This window comes from Phyllobates terribilis, unplaced genomic scaffold (genome assembly GCF_046119375.1).
Source record: "Phyllobates terribilis strain yellow unplaced genomic scaffold, ASM4611937v1 Scaffold_39__1_contigs__length_11870865, whole genome shotgun sequence".
NCBI classification, from domain to species: domain Eukaryota; kingdom Metazoa; phylum Chordata; class Amphibia; order Anura; family Dendrobatidae; genus Phyllobates; species Phyllobates terribilis.
Window position 1 is genome coordinate 8,814,365 of NW_027362799.1, and position 21,792 is coordinate 8,836,156.

Consider the following 21,792-nt stretch of genomic DNA (forward strand, 5'->3'; position numbering starts at 1 on the left):
GTCGCAGTGTAATAACAAGACAATATCAGTGCCCCTTGGAAGAGTGCTGGAGGTTACAGTGGAATAAAAAACAATATCAAAGCACTTTGCAAGAGCTGTGGAGTTGAGAGTGGTTTAAATTGACGGTTTTAATGCCCCTTGGAAGAGACGTGGAGGTCACAGTATATTAACAAGACTGTTTTAATGCCCCTTTGAAGAGTGGTGGAGGTCGAAGTGAATTAAAAAGACAATGTCAATGCTCCTTGAAGGAGTAGTTGAAGTCTCAGTGGAATAAAAAGACAATATCAATGCACCTTGGAAGAGTGTTGGAGGTTCCAGTGGAATAAAAAGACAATATCAATGCCCTGTGGAAGAGACATGGAGGTCACAGTAGCTTAACAAGACGGTTTTAATGCCCCTTGGAAGAGTGGTGGAGGTCGCAGTGGAATAAAAAGACAACATCAATGCCCTTGGAAGAGGGGTGGAGGATACAGTGGAATAAAAAGACATTATCAATGCACCTTGGAAGATCTGTGGAGTTCAGATTGGTTTAACCATATGGTTTTAATGCCTCTTGGAAGAGACGTGGAGGTCACAGTAGCTTGACAAGATGGTTTTAATGCCCTTTGGAAGAGTGGTGGAGGTCGCAGTGGATTAAAAAGACAATATCAATGCCCTTTGGAAGAGTGGTGGAGGTCGCAGTGGAATAAAAATACAATATCAATGCCCCTTGGTAGAGTGGTGGAGATTACAGTGGAATTTAAAGACAATATCAATGCCCCGTGGAAGAGATGTGGAGGTCACTGTAGCTTAACAAGACAGTTTTAATGCCCCTTGGAAGAATGGTGGAGGTCGCAGTGGAATAAAAAAACAATGTCAATGCCCCTTGTAAGAGTGGTGGAGGTCAGAGTGGAATAAAAAGACAATACCAATGCCCCTTGGAAGAGCTGTGGAGTTCAAAGTGGTTTAACCAGAGCGTTTTAATGCCCATTGAAAGTGACGTGGAGGTCTCAGTAGCTTAAAAAGACGTTTTTAATGACCCTTGGAAAAGTGGTGGAGGTCGCAATGGATTAAAAAGACAATATCAATGCCCCTTGGAAGAGTGGTGGAGGTGGCAGTGGAATAAAAAGACAGTATCAATGCCCGTTGGAAGAATGATGTAGGTCGCAGTGGAATAAAAAGACAATGTCAATGCCCCTTGGAAGAGAGGTGGAGGTTAGAGTGGAATGAAAAGACAATACCAATGCCCCTTAGAAGAGCTGTGGAGTTCAGAGTGGTTTAACCAGATGGTTTTATTGCCCTTTGGAAGAGACGTGGAGGTCACAGTAGATTAACAAGACGGTTTTAATGCCCCTTGGAAAAGTGGTGGAGGTTACAGTGGATTAAAAATACAATATCAATGCCTCGTGGAAGACACGTGGAGGTCACAGTAGCTTATCAAGACAGTTTTAATGCCCCTTGGAAGAGTGGTGGAAGTCGCAGTGGAATAAAAAGACAATATCAATGCCCTTTGAAAGAGTGGAGGAGGTTACAGTGAAATAAAAAGACAATATCAATGCCTCTTGAAAGAGCTATGGAGTTCAGAGTCTTTTAACCAGATGGTTTTAATGCCCCTTGGAAGAGTGGTGGAGGTCGCAGTGCATTAAAAAGACAATATCAATACCCCTTGGAAGAATGGTGGAGGTTACAGTGGAATAAAAAGACAATATCTATGCCCCTTGGAAGAGCTGTGGAGTTCAGAGTGGTTTAACCAGACGGTTTTAATTCCCCTTGGAAGAGATGTGGAGGTCACAGTAGCTTAACAAGACTATTTTAATGCCTCTTGGAAGAGTGGTGGAGGTCGCAGTGGAATAAAAAGACAATATCAATGCCCCTTAGAAGAGAGGTGGTAGTCGCAGTGGAATAAAAAGACAATATCAATACCCCTTGGAAGACTGGTGGAGGATACAGTGGAATAAAAAGACAATATCAATGCCCCGTGGAATAGACATGGATGTTACAGTAGCTAAACAAGATGTTTTTAATGCACCTTGGGAGAGTGGTGGAAGTCGTAGTGGAATAATAAGACAATATCAATGCCACTTGAAAGAGTGCTGTAGGTTACAGTGGAGTAAAAAGACAATATCAATGCCTCTTGCAAGAGCTGTGGAGTTCAGAGTGGTTTAAATTGGCGGTTTTACTGCACCTTGGAAGAGAAGTGGATGTCACAGTAGCTTAACAATACGGTTTTAATGCCCCTTGGAAGAGTTGTGGAGGTCGCAGTGGATTGAAAAGACAATATCAATGCCACTTGGAAGAGTGGTGAAGGTCCCAGTGGAATAAAAAGACAATAACAATGCCCCTTGGAAGAGTGGTGGAGGTTACAGTGGAATAAAAAGACAATATCAATGCCCCGTGAAAGATACGAGGAGGTCACAGTAGCTTAGCAAGACGGGTTTAATGCCCCATGGAAGAGAGGTGGAAGTTGCAGTGGAATAAAAAGACAATATCAATGCCCCTTGGTAGAGTGCTGGAGGTTACATTGGAATAAAAAGACAATATCAATGCCCCTTGCAAGAGCTGTGGAGTTCAGAGTGGTTTATATTGGCAGTGTTAATGCCCCTTGGATGGGACGTGGAGGTGACAGTAGCTTAACAAGATGGTTTTAATGCCCCTTGGAAGACTGGTGGAGGTTGCAGTGGATTAAAAAGACAATATCAAAGCCCCTTGGAAGAGTGGTGGAGGTTACAGTTGAATAAAAAGACAATATTAATGCCCCTTGGAAGAGTGATGTAGGTTACAGTGGAAAAAAAAGACAATATCCATGCCCCTTGGAACAGTGGTGGAGGTTACAGTTAAATAAAAAGACAATATCAATGCCCAGTGGAAGAGATGTGGAGGTCACAATAGCTTAACAAGACGGTTTTAATGCCCCTTGGAAGAGAGGTGGAGGTCGCAGTGGATTAAAAAGACAATATCAATGCACCTTGGAAGAGTGGTGGAGGACGCAGTGGAATAAAAAGACAATATCAATGCCCCTTGGACGAGTGGTGGAGGTTACAGTGGAATGAAAAGACAATTTCAATGCCCCGTGGAAGAGACGTGGAGGTCACAGTAGCTTAACAAGACGGTTTTAATGCCTCCTGGAGGACTGGTGGAGGACGCAGTGGAATAAAAAGACAATATCAATACCCCTTGGAAGAGTGGTGGAGGTTACAGTGGAATAAAAAGACAATAATAATGCCCCTTGGAAGAGCTGTGGAGTTCAGAGTGGTATAACCAGTCGGTTTTAACGCTCCTTGGAAGAGATGTGGAGGTCACAGTAACTTAACAAGATGGTTTTAATGCCCCTTGGAAGAGTGGTGGAGGTCGCAGTGGAATAAAAAAACAATGTCAATGCCCCTTGTAAGAGTGGTGGAGGTCAGAGTGGATGAAAAAGACAATACCAATGCCCCTTGGAAGAGCTGTGGAGTTCAGAGTGGTTTAACCAGAGAGTTTTAATGCCCATTGAAAGTGACGTGGAGGTCTCAGTAGCTTAAAAAGACGTTTTTAATGACCCTTGGAAAAGTGGTGGAGGTCGCAATGGATTAAAAAGACAATATCAATGCCCCTTGGAAGAGTGGTGGAGGAGGCAGTGGAATAAAAAGATAGTATCAATGCCCCTTGGAAGAATGATGTAGGTCGCAGTGGAATAAAAAGACAATGTCAATGCCCCTTGGAAGAGAGGTGGAGGTTAGAGTGGAATGAAAAGACAATACCAATGCCCCTTAGAAGAGCTGTGGAGTTCAGAGTGGTTTAAACAGATGGTTTTATTGCCCTTTGGAAGAGACGTGGAGGTCACAGTAGATTAACAAGGCGGTTTTAATGCCCCTTGGAAAAGTGGTGGAGGTTACAGTGGATTAAAAATACAATATCAATGCCTCGTGGAAGACACGTGGAGGTCACAGTAGCTTATCAAGACAGTTTTAATGCCCCTTGGAAGAGTGGTGGAAGTCGCAGTGGAATAAAAAGACAATATCAATGCCCTTTGAAAGAGTGGTGGAGGTTACAGTGAAATAAAAAGACAATATCAATGCCTCTTGAAAGAGCTATGGAGTTCAGAGTCCTTTAACCAGATGGTTTTAATGCCCCTTGGAAGAGTGGTGGAGGTCGCAGTGCATTAAAAAGACAATATCAATACCCCTTGGAAGAATGTTGGAGGTTACAGTGGAATAAAAAGACAATATCTATGCCCCTTGGAAGAGCTGTGGAGTTCAGAGTGGTTTAACCAGACGGTTTTAATGCCCCTTGGAAGAGATGTGGAGGTCACAGTAGCTTAACAAGACTTTTTTAATGCCTCTTGGAAGAGTGGTGGAGGTCGCAGTGGAATAAAAAGACAATATCAATGCCCCTTAGAAGAGAGGTGGTAGTCACAGTGGAATAAAAAGACAATATCAATACCCCTTGGAAGAGTGGTGTAGGATACAGTGGAATAAAAAGACAATATCAATGCCCCGTGGAATAGACATGGATGTTACAGTAGCTAAACAAGATGTTTTTAATGCACCTTGGGAGAGTGGTGGAAGTCGTAGTGGAATAAAAAAACAATATCAATGCCCATTGGAATATTGGTGGAGGTTACAGTTGAATAAAAAGACAATATCAATGCCCCGTGGAAGAGTTGTGGAGGTCACTGTAGCTTAACAATATGGTTTTAATGCTCCTTGGAAGAGTGGTGGAGGTCGCAGTGGAATAAAAAGACAATGTCAGTGCCCCTTGGAAGAGTGGTGGAGGTTAGAGTGGAATAAAAAGACAATACCAATGCCCCTTGGAAGAGCTGTGGAGTTCAGAGTGGTTTTGCCAGGTGGTTTTATTGCCCCTTGGAAGAGACGTGGATGTCACAGAAGATTAACAAGACGGTTTTAATGCCCCTTGGAAAAGTGGTGGAGGTCACAGTGGATTAAAAAGACAATATCAATGCCCCTTGGAAGACACGTGGAGGTCACAGTAGCTTAACAAGACAGTTTTAATGCCCCTTGAAGAGTGTTGGAGGTCGCAGTGGAATAAAAAGACAATATCAATGCCCCTTGAAAGAGTGGTGGAGGTCGCAGTGAAATAAAAAGACAATATCAATGCCTTTTGAAAGAGCTATGGAGTTCAGAGTGGTTTAACCAGATGATTTTAATGGCCCTTGGAAGAGTGGTGGAGGTAGCAGTGCATTAAAAAGACAATATCAAAACCCCTTGGAAGAATGGTGGAGGTTACAGTGGAATCATAAGACAATATCAATGCCCCTTGGAAGAGCTGTGGAGTTCAGAGTGGTTTAACCAGACGGTTTTAATTCCCCTTGGAGGAGACGTGGAGGTCACAGTAGCTTAACAAAACTGTTTTAATGCCCCTTGGAAGAGTGATAGAGTTCGCAGTGGATTAAAAAGACAATATCAATGCCCCTTAAAAGAAAGGTGGAAGTCGCAGTGGAATAAAAAGACAATGTCAATGCCACTTGGAAGAGTGGTGGAGGTTAGAGTGGAATAAAAAGACAATATCAATGCCCCGTGGAATAGACATGGATATGACAGTAGCTTAACAAGACGACTTTAATGCACCTTTGAAGAGTGGTGGAGGTTGCAGTGGATTAATAAGACAATATCAATGCCCATTGGAAGAGTGGTAGAGGTCGCAGAGGAATAAAAAGACAAAATCAATGCCCCTTGGAAGAGTGGTGGAGGTTACAGTGGAATAAAAAAACAATATCAATGCCCCATGGAAGAGTTGTGGAGGTCAATGTAGCTTAACAAGATGGTCTTAATGCCCCTTGGAAGAGTGGTGGAGGACGCAGTGGAATAAAAAGACAATATCAATGCCCCTTGGACGAGTGGTGGAGGTTACAGTGGAATAAAAAGACAATAATAATGCCCCTTGGAAGAGCTGTGGAGTTCAGAGTGGTATAACCAGACGGTTTTAACGCTCCTTGGAAGAGACATGGAGGTCACAGTAACTTAACAAGACGGTTTTAATGCCCCTTGGGAGAGTGGTGGAGTTCGCAGTGGAATAAAAAACAATATCAATGCCCCTTGGAAGATTGGTTACAGTGGAACAAAAAGACAATATCAGTGACCCATGGAAGAGTTGTGGAGGTCACTGTAGCTTAACAATATGGTTTTAATGCCCCTTGGAACAGTGGTGGAGGTCGCAGTGGAATAAAAAGGCAATGTCAATACACCTTGGAAGAGTGGTGGAGGTTAGAGTGGAATAAAAAGTTAATACAAATGCCCCTTGGAAGAGCTGTGGAGTTCAGAGTGGTTTAACCAGATGGTTTTAATGCCCCTTGGAAGAGATGTGGAGGTCGCAGTGGAGTAAAAAGACAATATCAATGGCCTGTGGAAGGGACGTGGAGGTCACAGTAGCTTAACAAGACGGTTTTAATTCACCTTGGAAGAGTGGTGGAGGTTGCGGGGGATTAAAAAGACAATAACAATGCCCATTGGAAGAGTAGTGGTGGTCGCAGTGGAATAAAAAGACAAAATCAATGCCCCTTGGAAGAGTGGTGGAGGTTACAGTGGAATAAAAAGACAATATCAATGCCCCTTGGAAGAGCTGTGGAGTTCAGAGTGGTTTAAACAGACGGTTTTAATGCCCCTTGGAAGAGACGTGGAGGTCGCAGTAGCTTAACAAGACTGTTTTAACGCCCCTTGGTAGAGTGGTGGAGGTCGCAGTGGATTAAAAAGACAATATCAATGCCCCTTGGAAGATTGGTGGAGGTTACAGTGGAATAAAAAGACAATATCAATGCCCCGTGGAAGAGATGTGGAGGTCACTATAGCTTAACAATATGGTTTTAATGCCCCTTGGAAGAATGGTGGAGGTTGCTGTGGAATAAAAAAACAATGTCAATGCCCTTGAAAGAGTGGAGGAGGTCAGAGTGGAATAAAAAGCCAATACCAATGCCCCTTGGAAGAGCTGTGGAGTTCAGAGTGGTTTAACCAGACGGTTTTAATGCCCATTGAAAGTGACGTGGAGGTCACAGTAGCTTAAAAAGACGTTTTTAATGACCCTTGGAAAAGTGGTGGAGGTCGCAATGGATTAAAAAGACAATATCAATGCCCCTTGGATGAGTGGTGGAGGTGGCAGTGGAATAAAAAGACAATATCAATGCCCCTTGGAAGAATGATGGAGGTCGCAGTGGAATAAAAAGACAATGTCAATGCCCCTTGGAAGAGAGGTGGAGGTTAGAGTGGAATGAAAAGACAATACCAATGCCCCTTTGAAGAGCTGTGGAGTTCAGAGTGGTTTAACCAGATGGTTTTTTTACCCTTTGGAAGAGACGTGGAGGTCACAGTAGATTAACAAGACCGTTTTAATGCCCCTTGGAAAAGTGGTGGAGGTTACAGTGGATTAAAAATACAATATCATTGCATCGTGGAAGACACGCGGAGGTCACAGTAGCTTATCAAGACAGTTTTAATGCCCCTTGGAAGAGTGGTGGAAGTCGCAGTGGAATAAAAAGACAATATCAATGCCCTTTGAAAGAGTGGTGGAGGTTACAGTGAAATAAAAAGACAATATCAATGCCTCTTGAAAGAGCTATGGAGTTCAGAGTGTTTTAACAAGATGGTTTTAATGCCCCTTGGAAGAGTGATGGAGGTCGCAGTACATTAAAAAGACAATATCAATACCCCTTGGAAGATTGGTGGAGGTTACAGTGGAATAAAAAGACAATATCAATGCCCCGTGGAAGAGATGTGGAGGTCACTATAGCTTAACAATATGGTTTTAATGCCCCTTGGAAGAATGGTGGAGGTCGCTGTGGAATAAAAAAAACAATGTCAATGCCCTTGAAAGAGTGGAGGAGGTCAGAGTGGAATAAAAAGCCAATACCAATGCCCCTTGGAAGAGCTGTGGAGTTCAGAGTGGTTTAACCAGACGGTTTTAATGCCCATTGAAAGTGACGTGGAGGTCACAGTAGCTTAAAAAGACGTTTTTAATGACCCTTGGAAAAGTGGTGGAGGTCGCAATGGATTAAAAAGACAATATCAATGCCCCTTGGAAGAGTGGTGGAGGTGGCAGTGGAATAAAAAGACAATATCAATGCCCCTTGGAAGAATGATGGAGGTCGCAGTGGAAAAAAAAGACAATGTCAATGCCCCTTGGAAGAGAGGTGGAGGTTAGAGTGGAATGAAAAGACAATACCAATGCCCCTTTGAAGAGCTGTGGAGTTCAGAGTGGTTTAACCAGATGGTTTTATTACCCTTTGGAAGAGACGTGGAGGTCACAGTAGATTAACAAGACCGTTTTAATGCCCCTTGGAAAAGTGGTGGAGGTTACAGTGGATTAAAAATACAATATCATTTCCTCGTGGAAGACACGCGGAGGTCACAGTAGCTTATCAAGACAGTTTTAATGCCCCTTGGAAGAGTGGTGGAAGTCGCAGTGGAATAAAAAGACAATATCAATGCCCTTTGAAAGAGTGGTGGAGGTTACAGTGAAATAAAAAGACAATATCAATGCCTCTTGAAAGAGCTATGGAGTTCAGAGTGTTTTAACAAGATGGTTTTAATGCCCCTTGGAAGAGTGATGGATGTCGCAGTACATTAAAAAGACAATATCAATACCCCTTGGAAGAATGATGGAGGTTACAGTGGAATAAAGAGACAATATCTATGCCCCTTGGAAGAGCTGTGGAGATCAGAGTGGTTTAATCAGACGGTTTTAATGCCCCTTGGAAGAGATGTGGAGGTCACAGTAGCTTAACAAGACTGTTTTAATGCCTCTTGGAAGAGTGGTGGAGGTCGTAGTGGAATAAAAAGACAATATCAATGCCCCTTAGAAGAGAGGTGGTAGTCGCAGTGGAATAAAAAGACAATATCAATACCCCTTGGAACAGTGGTGGAGGATACAGTGGAATAAAAAGACAATATCAATGCCCCGTGGAATAGACATAGATGTTACAGTAGCTAAACAAGATGTTTTTAATGCACCTTGGGAGAGTGGTGGAAGTCGTAGTGGAATAATAAGACAATATCAATGCCACTTGAAATAGTGCTGTAGGTTACAGTGGAGTAAAAAGACAATATCAATGCCTCTTGCAAGAGCTGTGGAGTTCAGAGTGGTTTAAATTGGCGGTTTTAATGCACCTTGGAAGAGAAGTGGAGATCACAGTAGCTTAACAATACGGTTTTAATGCCCCTTGGAAGAGTTGTGGAGCTCGCAGTGGATTAAAAAGACAATATCAATGCCACTTGGAAGAGTGGTGAAGGTCCCAGTGGAATAAAAAGGCTATATCAATGCCCCTTGGAAGAGTGGTGGAGGTTACAGTGGAATAAAAAGACAATATCAATGCCCCGTGAAAGATACGAGGAGGTCACAGTAGCTTAACAAGACGGTTTTAATGCCCCTTGGAAGAGAGGTGGAAGTTGCAGTGGAATAAAAAGACAATATCATTGCCCCTTGGTAGAGTGCTGGAGGTTACATTGGAATAAAAAGACAATATCAATGCCCCTTGCAAGAGCTGTGGAGTTCAGAGTGGTTTATATTGACGGTGTTAATGCCCCTTGGATGGGACGTCGAGGTGACAGTAGCTTAACAAGATGGTTTTAATGCCCCTTGGAAGAGTGGTGGAGGTCGCAGTGGATTAAAAAGACAATTTCAAAGCCCCTTGGAAGAGTGGTGGAGGTTACAGTTGAATAAAAAGACAATAGCAATGCCCCTTGGAAGAGTGATGTAGGTTACAGTGGAAAAAAAAGACAATATCAATGTCCCTTGGAACAGTGGTGGAGGTTACAGTTAAATAAAAAGACAATATCAATGCCCAGTGGAAGAGATGTGCAGGTCACAATAACCTTTCAAGACGGTTTTAATGCCCCTTGGAAGAGAGGTGGAGGTCGCAGTGGATTAAAAAGACAATATCAATGCCCCTTGGAAGAGTGGTGGAGGTCGCAGTGGAATAAAAAGACAATATCAATGCCCCTTGGACGAGTGGTTGAGGTTACAGTGGAATGAAAAGACAATTTCAATGCCCCGTGGAAGAGACGTGGAGGTCACAGTAGCTTAACAAGATGGTTTTAATGCCTCCTGGAGGACTGGAGGAGGTCGCAGTGGAATAAAAAGACAATGTCAGTGCCCCTTGGAAGAGTGGTGGAGGTTAGAGTGGAATAAAAAGACAATAACAATGCCCCTTGGAAGAGCTGCGGAGTTCAGAGTGGTATAACCAGACGGTTTTAACGCTCCTTGGAAGAGACGTGGAGGTCACAGTAACTTATTAAGACGGTATTAATGCCCCTTGGAAGAGTGGCGGAGGTCGCAGTGGAATAAAAAAACAATATCAATGCCCATTGGAATATTGGTGGAGGTTACAGTTGAATAAAAAGACAATATCAATGCCCCGTGGAAGAGTTGTGGAGGTCACTGTAGCTTAACAATATGGTTTTAATGCCCCTTGGAAGAGTGGTGGAGGTCGCAGTGGAATAAAAAGACAATGTCAGTGCCCCTTGGAAGAGTGGTGGAGGTTAGAGTGGAATAAAAAGACAATACCAATGCCCCTTGGAAGAGCTGTGGAGTTCAGAGTGGTTTTGCCAGATGGTTTTATTGCCCCTTGGAAAAGTGGTGGAGGTCATAGTGGATTAAAAAGACAATATCAATGCCCCGTGGAAGACACGTGGAGGTCACAGTAGCTTAACAAGACAGTTTTAATGCCCCTTGGAAGAGTGGTGGAGGTTGCAGTGGAATAAAAAGACAATATCAATGCCCCTTGAAAGAGTGGTGGAGGTCGCAGTGAAATAAAAAGACAATATCAATGCCTGTTGAAAGAGCTATGGAGTTCAGGATGGTTTAACCAGATGGTTTTAATGGCCCTTGGAAGAGTGGTGGAGGTAGCAGTGCATTAAAAAGACAATATCAATACCCCTTGGAAGAATGATGGAGGTTACAGTGGAATAAAAAGACAATATCAATGCCCCTTGGAAGAGCTGTGGAGTTCAGAGTGGTTTAACCAGACGGTTTTAATTCGCCTTGTTAGAGACGTGGAGGTCACAGTAGCTTAACAAAACTGTTTTAATGCCCCTTGGAAGAGTGATAGAGGTCGCAGTGGATTAAAAAGACAATATCGATGCCCCTTAAAAGAGAGGTGGAAGTCGCAGTGGAATAAAAAGACAATGTCAATGCCACTTGGAAGAGTGGTGGAGGTTACAGTGGAATAAAAAGACAATATCAATGCCCCGTGGAATAGACATGGATGTGACAGTAGCTTAACAAGACGGCTTTAATGCACCTTTGAAGAGTGGTGGAGGATGCAGTGGAGTAAGAAGACAATATCAATGCCCATTGGAAGAGTGGTAGAGGTCGCAGAGGAATAAAAAGACAAAATTAATGCCCCTTGGAAGAGTGGTGGAGGTTACAGTGGAATAAAAAAACAATATCAATGCCCCATGGAAGAATTGTGGAGGTCACTGTAGCTTAAAAAGATGGTCTTAATGCCCCTTGGAAGAGTGGTGGAGGTCGCAGTGGAATAAAAAGACAATATCAATGCCCCTTGGACGAGTGGTGGAGTTTACAGTGGAATAAAAAGACAATTTCAATGCCCCGTGGAAGAGACGTGGAGGTCACAGTAGCTTAACAAGACGGTTTTAATGCCTCTTGGAGGACTGGTGGAAGTAGTAGAGGAATAAAAATACAATATCAATGCCCCTTGGAAGAATGGTGGAGGTTACAGTGGAATAAAAAGACAATAATAATGCCCCTTGGAATAGCTGTGGAGTTCAGAGTGGTATAACCAGACGGTTTTAACGCTCCTTGTAAGGGACGTGGAGATCACAGTAACTTAACAAGACGATTTTAATGCCCCTTGGAAGAGTGGTGGAGGTCGCAGTGGAATTAAAAAACAATATCAATGCCCCTTGGAAGGGACGTGGAGGTCACATTAGCTTAACAAGACGGTTTTAATTCACCTTGGAAGAGTGGTGGAGGTTGCAGGGGATTAAAAAGACAATAGCAATGCCCATTGGAAGAGTGGTGGTGGTCGCAGTGAAATAAAAAGACAAAATCAATGCCCCTTGGAAGAGTGGTGGAGGTTACAGTGGAATAAAAAGACAATATCAATGCCCCTTGGAAGAGCTGTGGAGTTCAGTGTGGTTTAAACAGACGGTTTTAATGACCCTTGGAAGAGACGTGGAGGTCGCAGTAGCTTAACAACACTGTTTTAACCCCCTTGGTAGAGTGGTGGAGGTCGCAGTGGATTAAAAAGATAATATCAATGCCCCTTAGAAGAGAGGTGGAAGTCACAGTGGAATAAAAAGACAATGTCAATGCCACTTGGAAGAGTGGTGGAGGTTACAGTGGATTAAAAAGACAATATCAATGCCCCGTGGAATAGACATGGACGTGACAATAGCTAAACAAGACGGCTTTAATGCCCCTTGGAAGAGTGGTGGAGGTAGCAGTAGATTAAAAAGACAATATCAATGCCCATTGGAGGAGTGGTAGAGGTCGCAGTGGAATAAAAAGACAATATCAATGCCCCTTGGAAGAGTGGTGGAGGTCGCAGTGGAATAAAAAGACAATATCAATGCCCCGTGGAAGGGAGTTGGAGGTCACATTAGCTTCACAAGACGGTTTTAATGCCCCTTGGAAGAGAGGTGGAGGTCGCAGTTGATTAAAAATACAATATCAATGCCCCTTGGAAGAGTGGTGGAGGTCGCAGTGGAATAAAAAGACAATATCAATGCCGCTTGGAAGAGTGGTGGATGTTATAGTCGAATAAAATGACAATATCAATGACTCTTGTAAGAGCTGTGGAGTTCAGAGTGTTTAAACAGACGGTTTTAATGCCCCTTGGAAGAGACGAGGAGGTCACAGTAGCTTAACAAGACTGTTTTCATGCCCCTTGGAAGAGTGGTGGAGATAGTTGTGGATTTAAAAGACAATATCAATGCCCCTTAGGAGAGTGGTGGAGGTCGCAGTGGAATAATAAGACAATATCAATGCCCCTTGGAAGATAGGTGGAGGTCACAGTGGAATAAAAAGACAATATCAATGCCCCTTGGAAGAGTGGTGGAGGTTACAGTGCAATAAAAAGACAATATCAATGCCCTGTTTAAGAAACTTGGAGGTCACAGTAGCTTAACAAGACGGATTTAATGCCCCTTGGAAGAGTCGTGGACGTCGCAGAGGAATAAAAAGACAATGTCAATGCCACTTGGCACAGTGGTGGAGGTTACAGTGGAATAAAAAGACAATATCAATGCCCCGTGGAATAGACATGGAAGTGACAGTAGCTTAACAAGACGGCTTTAATGCACCTTTGAAGAGTGGTGAAGGTTGCAGTGGATTAATAAGACAATATCAATGCCCATTGGAAGAGTGGTAGAGGTCGCAGTGGAATAAAAAGACAAAATCAATGCCCCTTGGAAGAGTGGTGGAGGTTACAGTGGAATAAAAAAACAATATCAGTGCCCCATGGAAGGGTTGTGGAGGTCACTGTAGCTTAACAAGATGGTCTTAATGCCCCTTGGAAGAGTGGTGGAGGTCGCAGTGGAATAAAAAGACAATATCAATGCCCCTTGGACGAGTGGTGGAGGTTACAGTGGAATAAAAAGACAATTTCAATGCACCGTGGAAGAGACGTGGAGATCACAGTAGCTTAACAAGACGGTTTTAATGCCTCTTGGAGGACTGGTGGAGGTAGCAGTGGAATAAAAAGACAATATCAATGCTCCTTGGAAGAATGGTGGAGGATACAGTGGAATAAAAAGACAATAATAATGCCCCTTGGAAGAGCTGTGGAGTTCAGAGTGGTGTAACCAGACTGTTTTAACGCTCCTGGGAAGAGACGTGGAGGTCACAGTAACTTAACAAGACGAGTTTAATGCACCTTGGAAGAGTAATGGAGGTCGCAGCGGAATTAAAAAACAATATCAATGCCCCTTGGAAGATTGGTGGAGGTTACAGTGGAATGAAAAGACAATATCAATGCCCCGTGGAAGAGATGTGGAGGTCACTATGGCTTAACAATATGGTTTTAATGCCCCTTGGAAGAGTGGTGGAGGTCGCAGTGGAATAAAAAGATAATATCAATGCCCCGTGGTAGGGACGTGGAGGTCACAGTAGCTTAACAAGACGGTTTTAATTTCCCTTGGAAGAGTGGTGGAGGTTGCAAGGGATTAAAAAGACAATAACAATGCCCATTGGAAGAGTTGTGGAGGTCGCAGTGGAATAAAAAGACAAAATCAATGCCCCATGGAAGAGTGGTGGAGGTTACAGTGGAATAAAAAGACAATATCTTTGCCCCTTGGAAGAGCTGTGGAGTTCAGAGTGGTTTAAACAGACGGTTTTAATGCCCTTTGGAAGAGACGTGGAGGTCGTAGTAGCTTAACAAGACTGTTTTAACGCCCCTTGGTAGAGTGTTGGAGGTCGCAGTGGAATAAAAAGACAATATCAATGCCCCTTAGAAGAGAGGTGGAAGTCACAGTGGAATAAAAAGACAATGTCAATGCCACTTGGAAGAGTGGTGGAAGTTACAGTGGAATAAAAAGACAATATCAATGCCCCGTGGAATAGACATGGACGTGACAGTAGCTAAACAAGACGGCTTTAATGCCCCGTGGAAGAGTGGTGGAGGTAGCAGTGGATTAAAAACACAATATCAATGCCCATTGGAGGAGTGGTAGAGGTCGAAGTGGAATAAAAAGACAAAATCAATGCCCCTTGGAAGAGTAGTGGAGTTTAGAGTGGAATAAAAAGACAATATCAATGCCCCATGGAAGAGTTGTGGAGGTCACTGTAGCTTAACAAGATGATGTTTATGCCACTTTGAAGAGTGGTGGAGGTCACAGTAGAATAAATAGACAATGTCAATGCCCATTGGAAAAGTGGTGGAGGTTAGAGTTGATTAAAAAGACAATACCAGTGCTCCTTGGAAGAGCTGTGGAGTTCTGAGTGGTTTAAATTGACGGTTTTAATGCCCCTTGGAAGAGACGTGGAGGTCACCATGGATTAAAAAGACAATATCAATGCCCCTTGGAAGAGTGGTGGAGGTCGCAGTGGATTAAAAAGACAATATCAATGCCCCTTGGAAGAATGGTGGAGGTCGCAGTGGAATAAAAAGACAATATCAATGCCCCGTGGAAGGGACGTGGAGGTCACAGTAGCTTCACAAGACGGTTTTAATGCCCCTTGGAAGAGAGGTGGAGGTCGCAGTTGATTAAAAAGACAATATCAATGCCCCTTGGAAGAGTGGTGGAGGTCGCAGTGGAATAAAAAGACAATATCAATGCCGCTTGGAAGAGTGGTGGATGTTACAGTCGAATAAAACGACAATATCAATGCCTCCTGTAAGAGCTGTGGAGTTCAGAGTGTTTAACCAGACAGTTTTAATGCCACTTGGAAGAGACGAGGAGGTCACAGTAGCTTAGCAAGACTGTTTTAATGCCCCTTGGAAGAGTGGTGGAGATCGTTGTGGATTTAAAAGACAATATCAATGCCCCTTAGGAGAGTGGTGGAGGTCGCAGTGGAATAAAAAGACAATATCAATGCCCCTTGGAAGATAGGTGGAGGTCACAGTGGAATAAAAAGACAATATCAATGCCCCTTGGAAGAGTGGTGTAGGTTACAGTGCAATAAAAAGACAATATCAATGCCCTGTGTAAGAAACTTGGAGGTCACAGTAGCTTAACAAGACGGTTTTAATGCCCCTTGGAAGAGTCGTGGACGTTGCAGAGGAATAAAAAGACAATGTCAATGCCACTTGGAAGAGTGGTGGAGGTTACAGTGGAATAAAAAGACAATATCAATGCCCCGTGGAATAGACATGGATGTGACAGTAGCTTAACAAGACGTCTTTAATGCACCTTTGAAGAGTGGTGGAGGTTGCAGTGGATTAATAAGACAATATCAATGCCCATTGGAAGAGTGGTAGAGGTCTCAGTGGAATAAAAAGACAAAATCAATGCCCCTTGGAAGAGTGGTAGAGTTTACAGTGGAATAAAAAAACAATATCAATGCCCCATGGAAGAGTTGTGGAGGTCACTGTAGCTTAATAAGATCGTCTTAATGCCCCTTGGAACAGTGGTGGAGGTCGCAGAGGAATAAAAAGACAATATAAATGCCCCTTGGACGAGTGGTGGAGGTTACAGTGGAATAACAAGACAATTTCAATGCCCCGTGGAAGAGCCGTGGAGGTCACAGTAGCTTAACAAGACGGTTTTAATGCCTCTTGGAGGACTGGTTGAGGTAGCAGTGGAATAAAAAGACAATATCAATGCCCCTTGGAAGAATGGTGGAGGTTACAGTGGAATAAAAAGACAATAATAATGCCCCTTGGAAGAGCTGTGGAGTTCAGAGTGGTATAACCAGACTGTTTTAACGCTCCTTTGAAGAGACATGGAGGTCACAGTAACTTAACAAGACGATTTTAATGCCCCTTGGAAGAGTAATGGAGGTCGCAGTGGAATTAAAAAACAATATCAATGCCCCTTGGAATATTGGTGGAGGTTACAGTGGAATGAAAAGACAATATCAATGCCCTGTGGAAGAGACGTGGAGTTCACTAGAGCTTAACAATATGGTTTTAATGCCCCTTGGAAGAGTGGTCGAGGTCGCAGTGAAATAAAAAGACAATATCAATGCCCCGTGGAAGGGAGGTGGAGGTCACAGTAGCTTAACAAGACGGTTTTAATTCCCCTTGGAAGAGTGGTGGAGGTTGCAGTGGATTAAAAAGACAATAACAATGCCCATTGGAAGAGTTGTGGAGGTCGCAGTGGAATAAAAAGACAAAATCAATGCCCCATGGAAGAGTGGCGGAGGTTACAGTGGAATAAAAAGACAATATCAATGCCCCTTGGAAGAGCTGTGGAGTTCAGAGTGCTTTAAACAGACGGTTTAATGCCCCTTTGAAGAGATGTGGAGGTCGCAGTAGCTTAACAAGACTGTTTTAACGCCCCTTGGTAGAGTGGTGGAGGACGCAGTGGTTTAAAAAAACAATTTCAATGCCCCTTAGAAGAGAGGTGGAAGTCACAGTGGAATAAAAAGACAATGTCAATGCCACTTGGAAGAGTGGTGGAGGTTACAGTGGAATAAAAAGACAATATCAATGCCCTGTGGAATAGACATGGACGTGACAGTAGCTAAACAAGACAGCTTTAATGCCCCTTGGAAGAGTGGTGGAGGTAGCAGTGGATTAAAAAGACAATATCAATGCCCATTGGAAGAGTGGTAGAGGTCGCAGTGGAATAAAAAGACAAAATCAATACCCCTTGGAAGAGTGGTGGAGGCTAGAGTGGAATAAAAAGACAATATCAATACCCGATGGAAGAGTTGTGGAGGTCACTGTAGCTTAACAAGATGGTCTTTATGCCCCTTGGAAGAGTGGTGGAGGTCGCAGTGGAATAAATAGACAATGTCAATGCCCCTTGGAAAAGTGGTGGAGGTTAGAGTGGAATAAAAAGACAATACCAGTGCTCCTTGGAAGAGCTGTGGAGTTCAGAGTGGTTTAAACTGACTGTTTTAATGCCCCTTGGAAGAGACGTGGAGGTCACCGTTGATTAAAAAGACAATATCAATGCCCCTTGGAAGAGTGGTGGAGGTCGCAGTGGATTAAAAAGACAATATCAATGCCCCTTGGAAGAGTGGTGGAGGTCGCAGTGGAATAAAAATACAATATCAATGCCGCTTGGAACAGTGGTGGTTGTTACAGTCGAATAAAACGACAATATCAATGCCTCTTGTAAGAGCTGTGGAGTTCAGAGTGTTTAACCAGACGGTTTTAATGCCCCTTGGAAGAGACGAGGAGGTCACAGTAGCTTAACAAGACTGTTTTATTGCCCCTTGGAAGAGTGGTTGAGATCGTTGTGGATTTAAAAGACAATATCTATGCTCCTTAGGAGAGTGGTGGAGGTCGCAGTGGAATAAAAAGACAATATCAATACCCCTTGGAAGCTAGGTGGAGGTCACAGTGAAATAAAAAGACAATTTCAATGCCATCTGGAAGAGTGGTGGAGGTTACAGTGCAATAAAAAGACAATATCAATGCCCTGTGTAAGAAACTTGGAGGTCACAGTAGCTTAACAAGATGGTTTTAATGCCACTTGGAAGAGTCGTGGACGTCGCAGAGGAATAAAAAGACAATATCAATGCACTTGGAAGAGTGCAGAAGGTTACAATGGAATAAAAAGACATTGTCAATGCCCCTTGGAAGAGCTGTGGAGCTCAGAGCGGTTTAACCAGACGGTTTTAATGCCCCTTGGAAGAGACTTGGAGGTCACAGTAGCTTAACAAGACGGTTTTAATGCCCCTTGGAAGAGTGGTGGAGGTCGCAATGGAATAAAAAGACAATATCAATGCCCCGTGGAAGGGATGTGGAGCTCACAGTAGCATAACAAGATGGTTTTAATGCCCATTGGAACAGTGGTGGAGGTCGCAATAGACAAAAAGACAATATCAAAGCCCCTTGGAAGAGTGGTGGAGGTCGCAGTGTAAAACAGAGACAATATCAATGCCCCTTGGAACAGTGGTGGAGGTTACAGTCGAATAAAAAGACAATATCAATGCCTCTTGGAAGAGCTGTGGAGTGCAGAGTGGTTTAACCAGACGGTATAATGCCCCTTGGAAGAGACGTGGAGGTCACAGTATCTTAACAAGACTCTTTTAATGCCCCTTGAAAGAGTGGTGGAGGTCGCAGTGGAATAAAAAGACAATATCATTGCCCCTTGGAAGAGTGGTGTAGGTTACAGTGGAATAAAAAGACAATATCAATGACCCTTGGAAGAGTGGTGGAGGTCGCAGTGGAATAAAAAGACAATATTAATGATCCTTGGAAGAGTAGTGGAGGTCGCAGTAAAATAAAAAGACAATATCAATGCCCCTTGGAAGAGTGGTGGAGGTTACAGTGGAATAAAAATACAATATCAAAGCCCCTTGGAAGAGTGGTGGATGTCGCAGTGGAAAACAGAGACAATATCAATGCCCCTTGGAAGAGTGGTGGAGGTTACAGTCGAATAAAAAGACAATATCAATGCCTCTTGGAAGAGCTGTGGAGTACAGAGTGGTTTAACCAGATGATTTAATGCCCCTTGGAAGAGACGTGGAGGTCACAATAGCTTATCAAGACTGTTTTAATGCCCCTTTGAAGAGTGGTGGAGGTCGCAGTGGATTAAAAAGACAATATCAATGCCACTTGGAAGAGTGGTAAAGGACCCAGTGGAATAAAAAGACAATATCAATGCCACTTGGAAGAGTGGTGGAGGTTACAGTGGAATAAAAAGACAATATCAATGCCCCTTGGAAGAGTGCTGGAGGTTACATTGGAATAAAAAGACAATATCAATGCCACTTGAAAGAGCTGTGGAGTTCAGAGTGGTTTAAATTGACGGTTTTAATGCCCCTTGGAAGGGACGTGGAGGTGACAGTAGCTTAACAAGACGGTTTTAATGCCCCTTGGAAGAGTGGTGGAGGTCGCAGTGGATTAAAAAGTCAATATGAATGCCCCTTGGAAGAGTGGTGGAGTTCGCAGTGGAATAAAAAGACAATATCAATGCCCCTTGGAAGAGTGGTGGAGGTTACATTTGAATAAAAAACAATATCAATGCCCCATGGAAGAGTGATGGAGGTTACAGTGGAATTTAAAGACAATATCAATGCCCCTTGGAAGAGTGGTGGAGGTTACAGTTAAATAAAAAGACAATATCAATGCACCGTGGAAGAGATGTGTAGGTCACAATAGCTTAATAAGACGGTTTTAATGCCCCTTGGAAGAGCGGTGGAGTTCTCAGTGGATTACAAAGACAATATCAATGCCCCTTGGAAGAGTGGTGGAGGTCGCAGTGGAATAAAAAGACAATATCAATGCCCCGTGGAAGGGGCGTGGAGGTCACAGTAGCTTAACAACACGGTTTTAATGCCCCTTGGAACAGTGGTGGAGGTTGCAGGGGATTAAAAAGACAATAACAGTGCCCCTTGGAAGAGTGGTGGAGGTCGCAGTGGAATAAAAAGACAATATCAATGCCCCCTTTGGAAGGGACGTGGAGGTCACAGGAACTTAACAAGATGGTTTTAATGCCCCTTGGAAGAGTGATGGAGGTTGCAGTGGAATGAAAAAACAATATCAATGCCCCTTGGAAGATTGGTGGAGGTTACAGTGGAATAAAAATACAATACCAATACCCCGTGGAAGAGATGTGGAGTTCAGAGAGGTTTAACCAGAAGATTTTAATGCCCCGCGGAAGAGAAGTCGACGTCACAGTAGCATAACAAGACGGTTTTAATGCCTCTTGGAAGAGTGGTGGTGTTCGCAGTGGATTAAAAAGACAATATCAATGCCCCTTGGAAGAGTGGTGGACGTCACAGTGGAATTTAAAGACAATATCAATGCCCCGTGGAAGGGACGTGGAGGTCACAGTAGGTTAACAAGACGCTTTTAATTCCCCTTGGAAAAGTGGTGGAGTTTGCAGGGGATTAAAAAGACAATAACAATGCCCATTGGAAGAGTTGTGGAAGTCGCGGTGGAATAAAAAGACAAACTCAATGCACTTGGAAGAGTGCAGAAGGTTACAATGGAATAAAAAGACATTGTCAATGCCCCTTGGAAGAGCTGTGGAGCTCAGAGCGGTTTAACCAGACAGTTTTAATGCCCCTTGGAAGAGACTTGGAGGTCACAGTAGCTTAACAAGACGGTTTTAATGCCCCTTGGAAGAGCGGTGGAGGTCGCAATGGAAGAAAAAGACAATATCAATGCCCCGTGGAAGGGACGTGGAGCTCACAGTAGCATAACTAGACAGTTTAAATGCCCATTGGAAGAGTGGTGGAGGTCGCAATGGATAAAAAGACAATATCAAAGACCCTTGGAAGAGTTGTGGAGGTCGCAGTGGAAAACAGAGACAATATCAATGCCCCTTGGAAGAGTGGTGGAGGTTAAAGTCGAATAAAAAGACAACATCAATTCCTCTTGGATGAGCTGTGGAGTACAGAGTGGTTTAACCAGACGGTTTAATGCCCCTTGGAAGAGACGTGGAGGTCACAGAAGCTTAACAAGACTCTTTTAATGCCCCTTGGAAGAGTGGTGGAGGTCGCAGTGGAATAAAAAGACAATATCAATTCCCCTTGGAAGAGAGGTGGAGGTCGCAGTGGAATAAAAAGACAATATCAATGCACCTTGGATGAATGGTGGAGGTTACAGTGGAATAAAAAGACAATATCAATGACCCTTGGAAGAGTGGTGGAGGTCGCAGTAAAATAAAAAGACAATATCAATGCCCCTTGGAAGAGTGGTGGAGGTTACAGTGGAATAAAAAGACAATATCAATGCCCCTAGGAAGAGCTGTGGAGTTCACAGTGGTTTAACCAGAAGGTTTTAAAGCACAGTGGAAAAGACGTGCAGGTCACAGTAGCTAAACAACACGGTTTTAATGCTTCTTGGAAGAGTGATGGATGTCGCAGTGGATTAAAAAGACAAATTCAAAGCCCCTTGGAAGAGTGGTGGAGGTTACAGTGGAATAAAAAGACAATATCAATGCCTCTTGCAAGAGCTGAGGAGTTCAAAGTGGTTTAAATTGATGGTTTTAATGCACCTTGGAATTGACGTAGAGGTCACAGCAGCTTAACAATACGGTTATAATGCCCCTTGGAATAGTGGTGGAGGTCGCAGTGGATTAAAAAGACAATATCAATGCCACTTGGAAGAGTGGTGAAGGTCCCAGTGGAATAAAAAGACAATATCAATGCCACTTGGAAGAGTGGTGTAGGTTACAGTGGAATAAAAAGACAATATCAATGCCCCGTGAAAGAGACGTGGAGGTCACAGTAGCTTAACAAGACGGTTTTAATGCCCCTTGGAAGAGAGGTGGAAGTTGCAGTGGAATAAAAAGACAATAT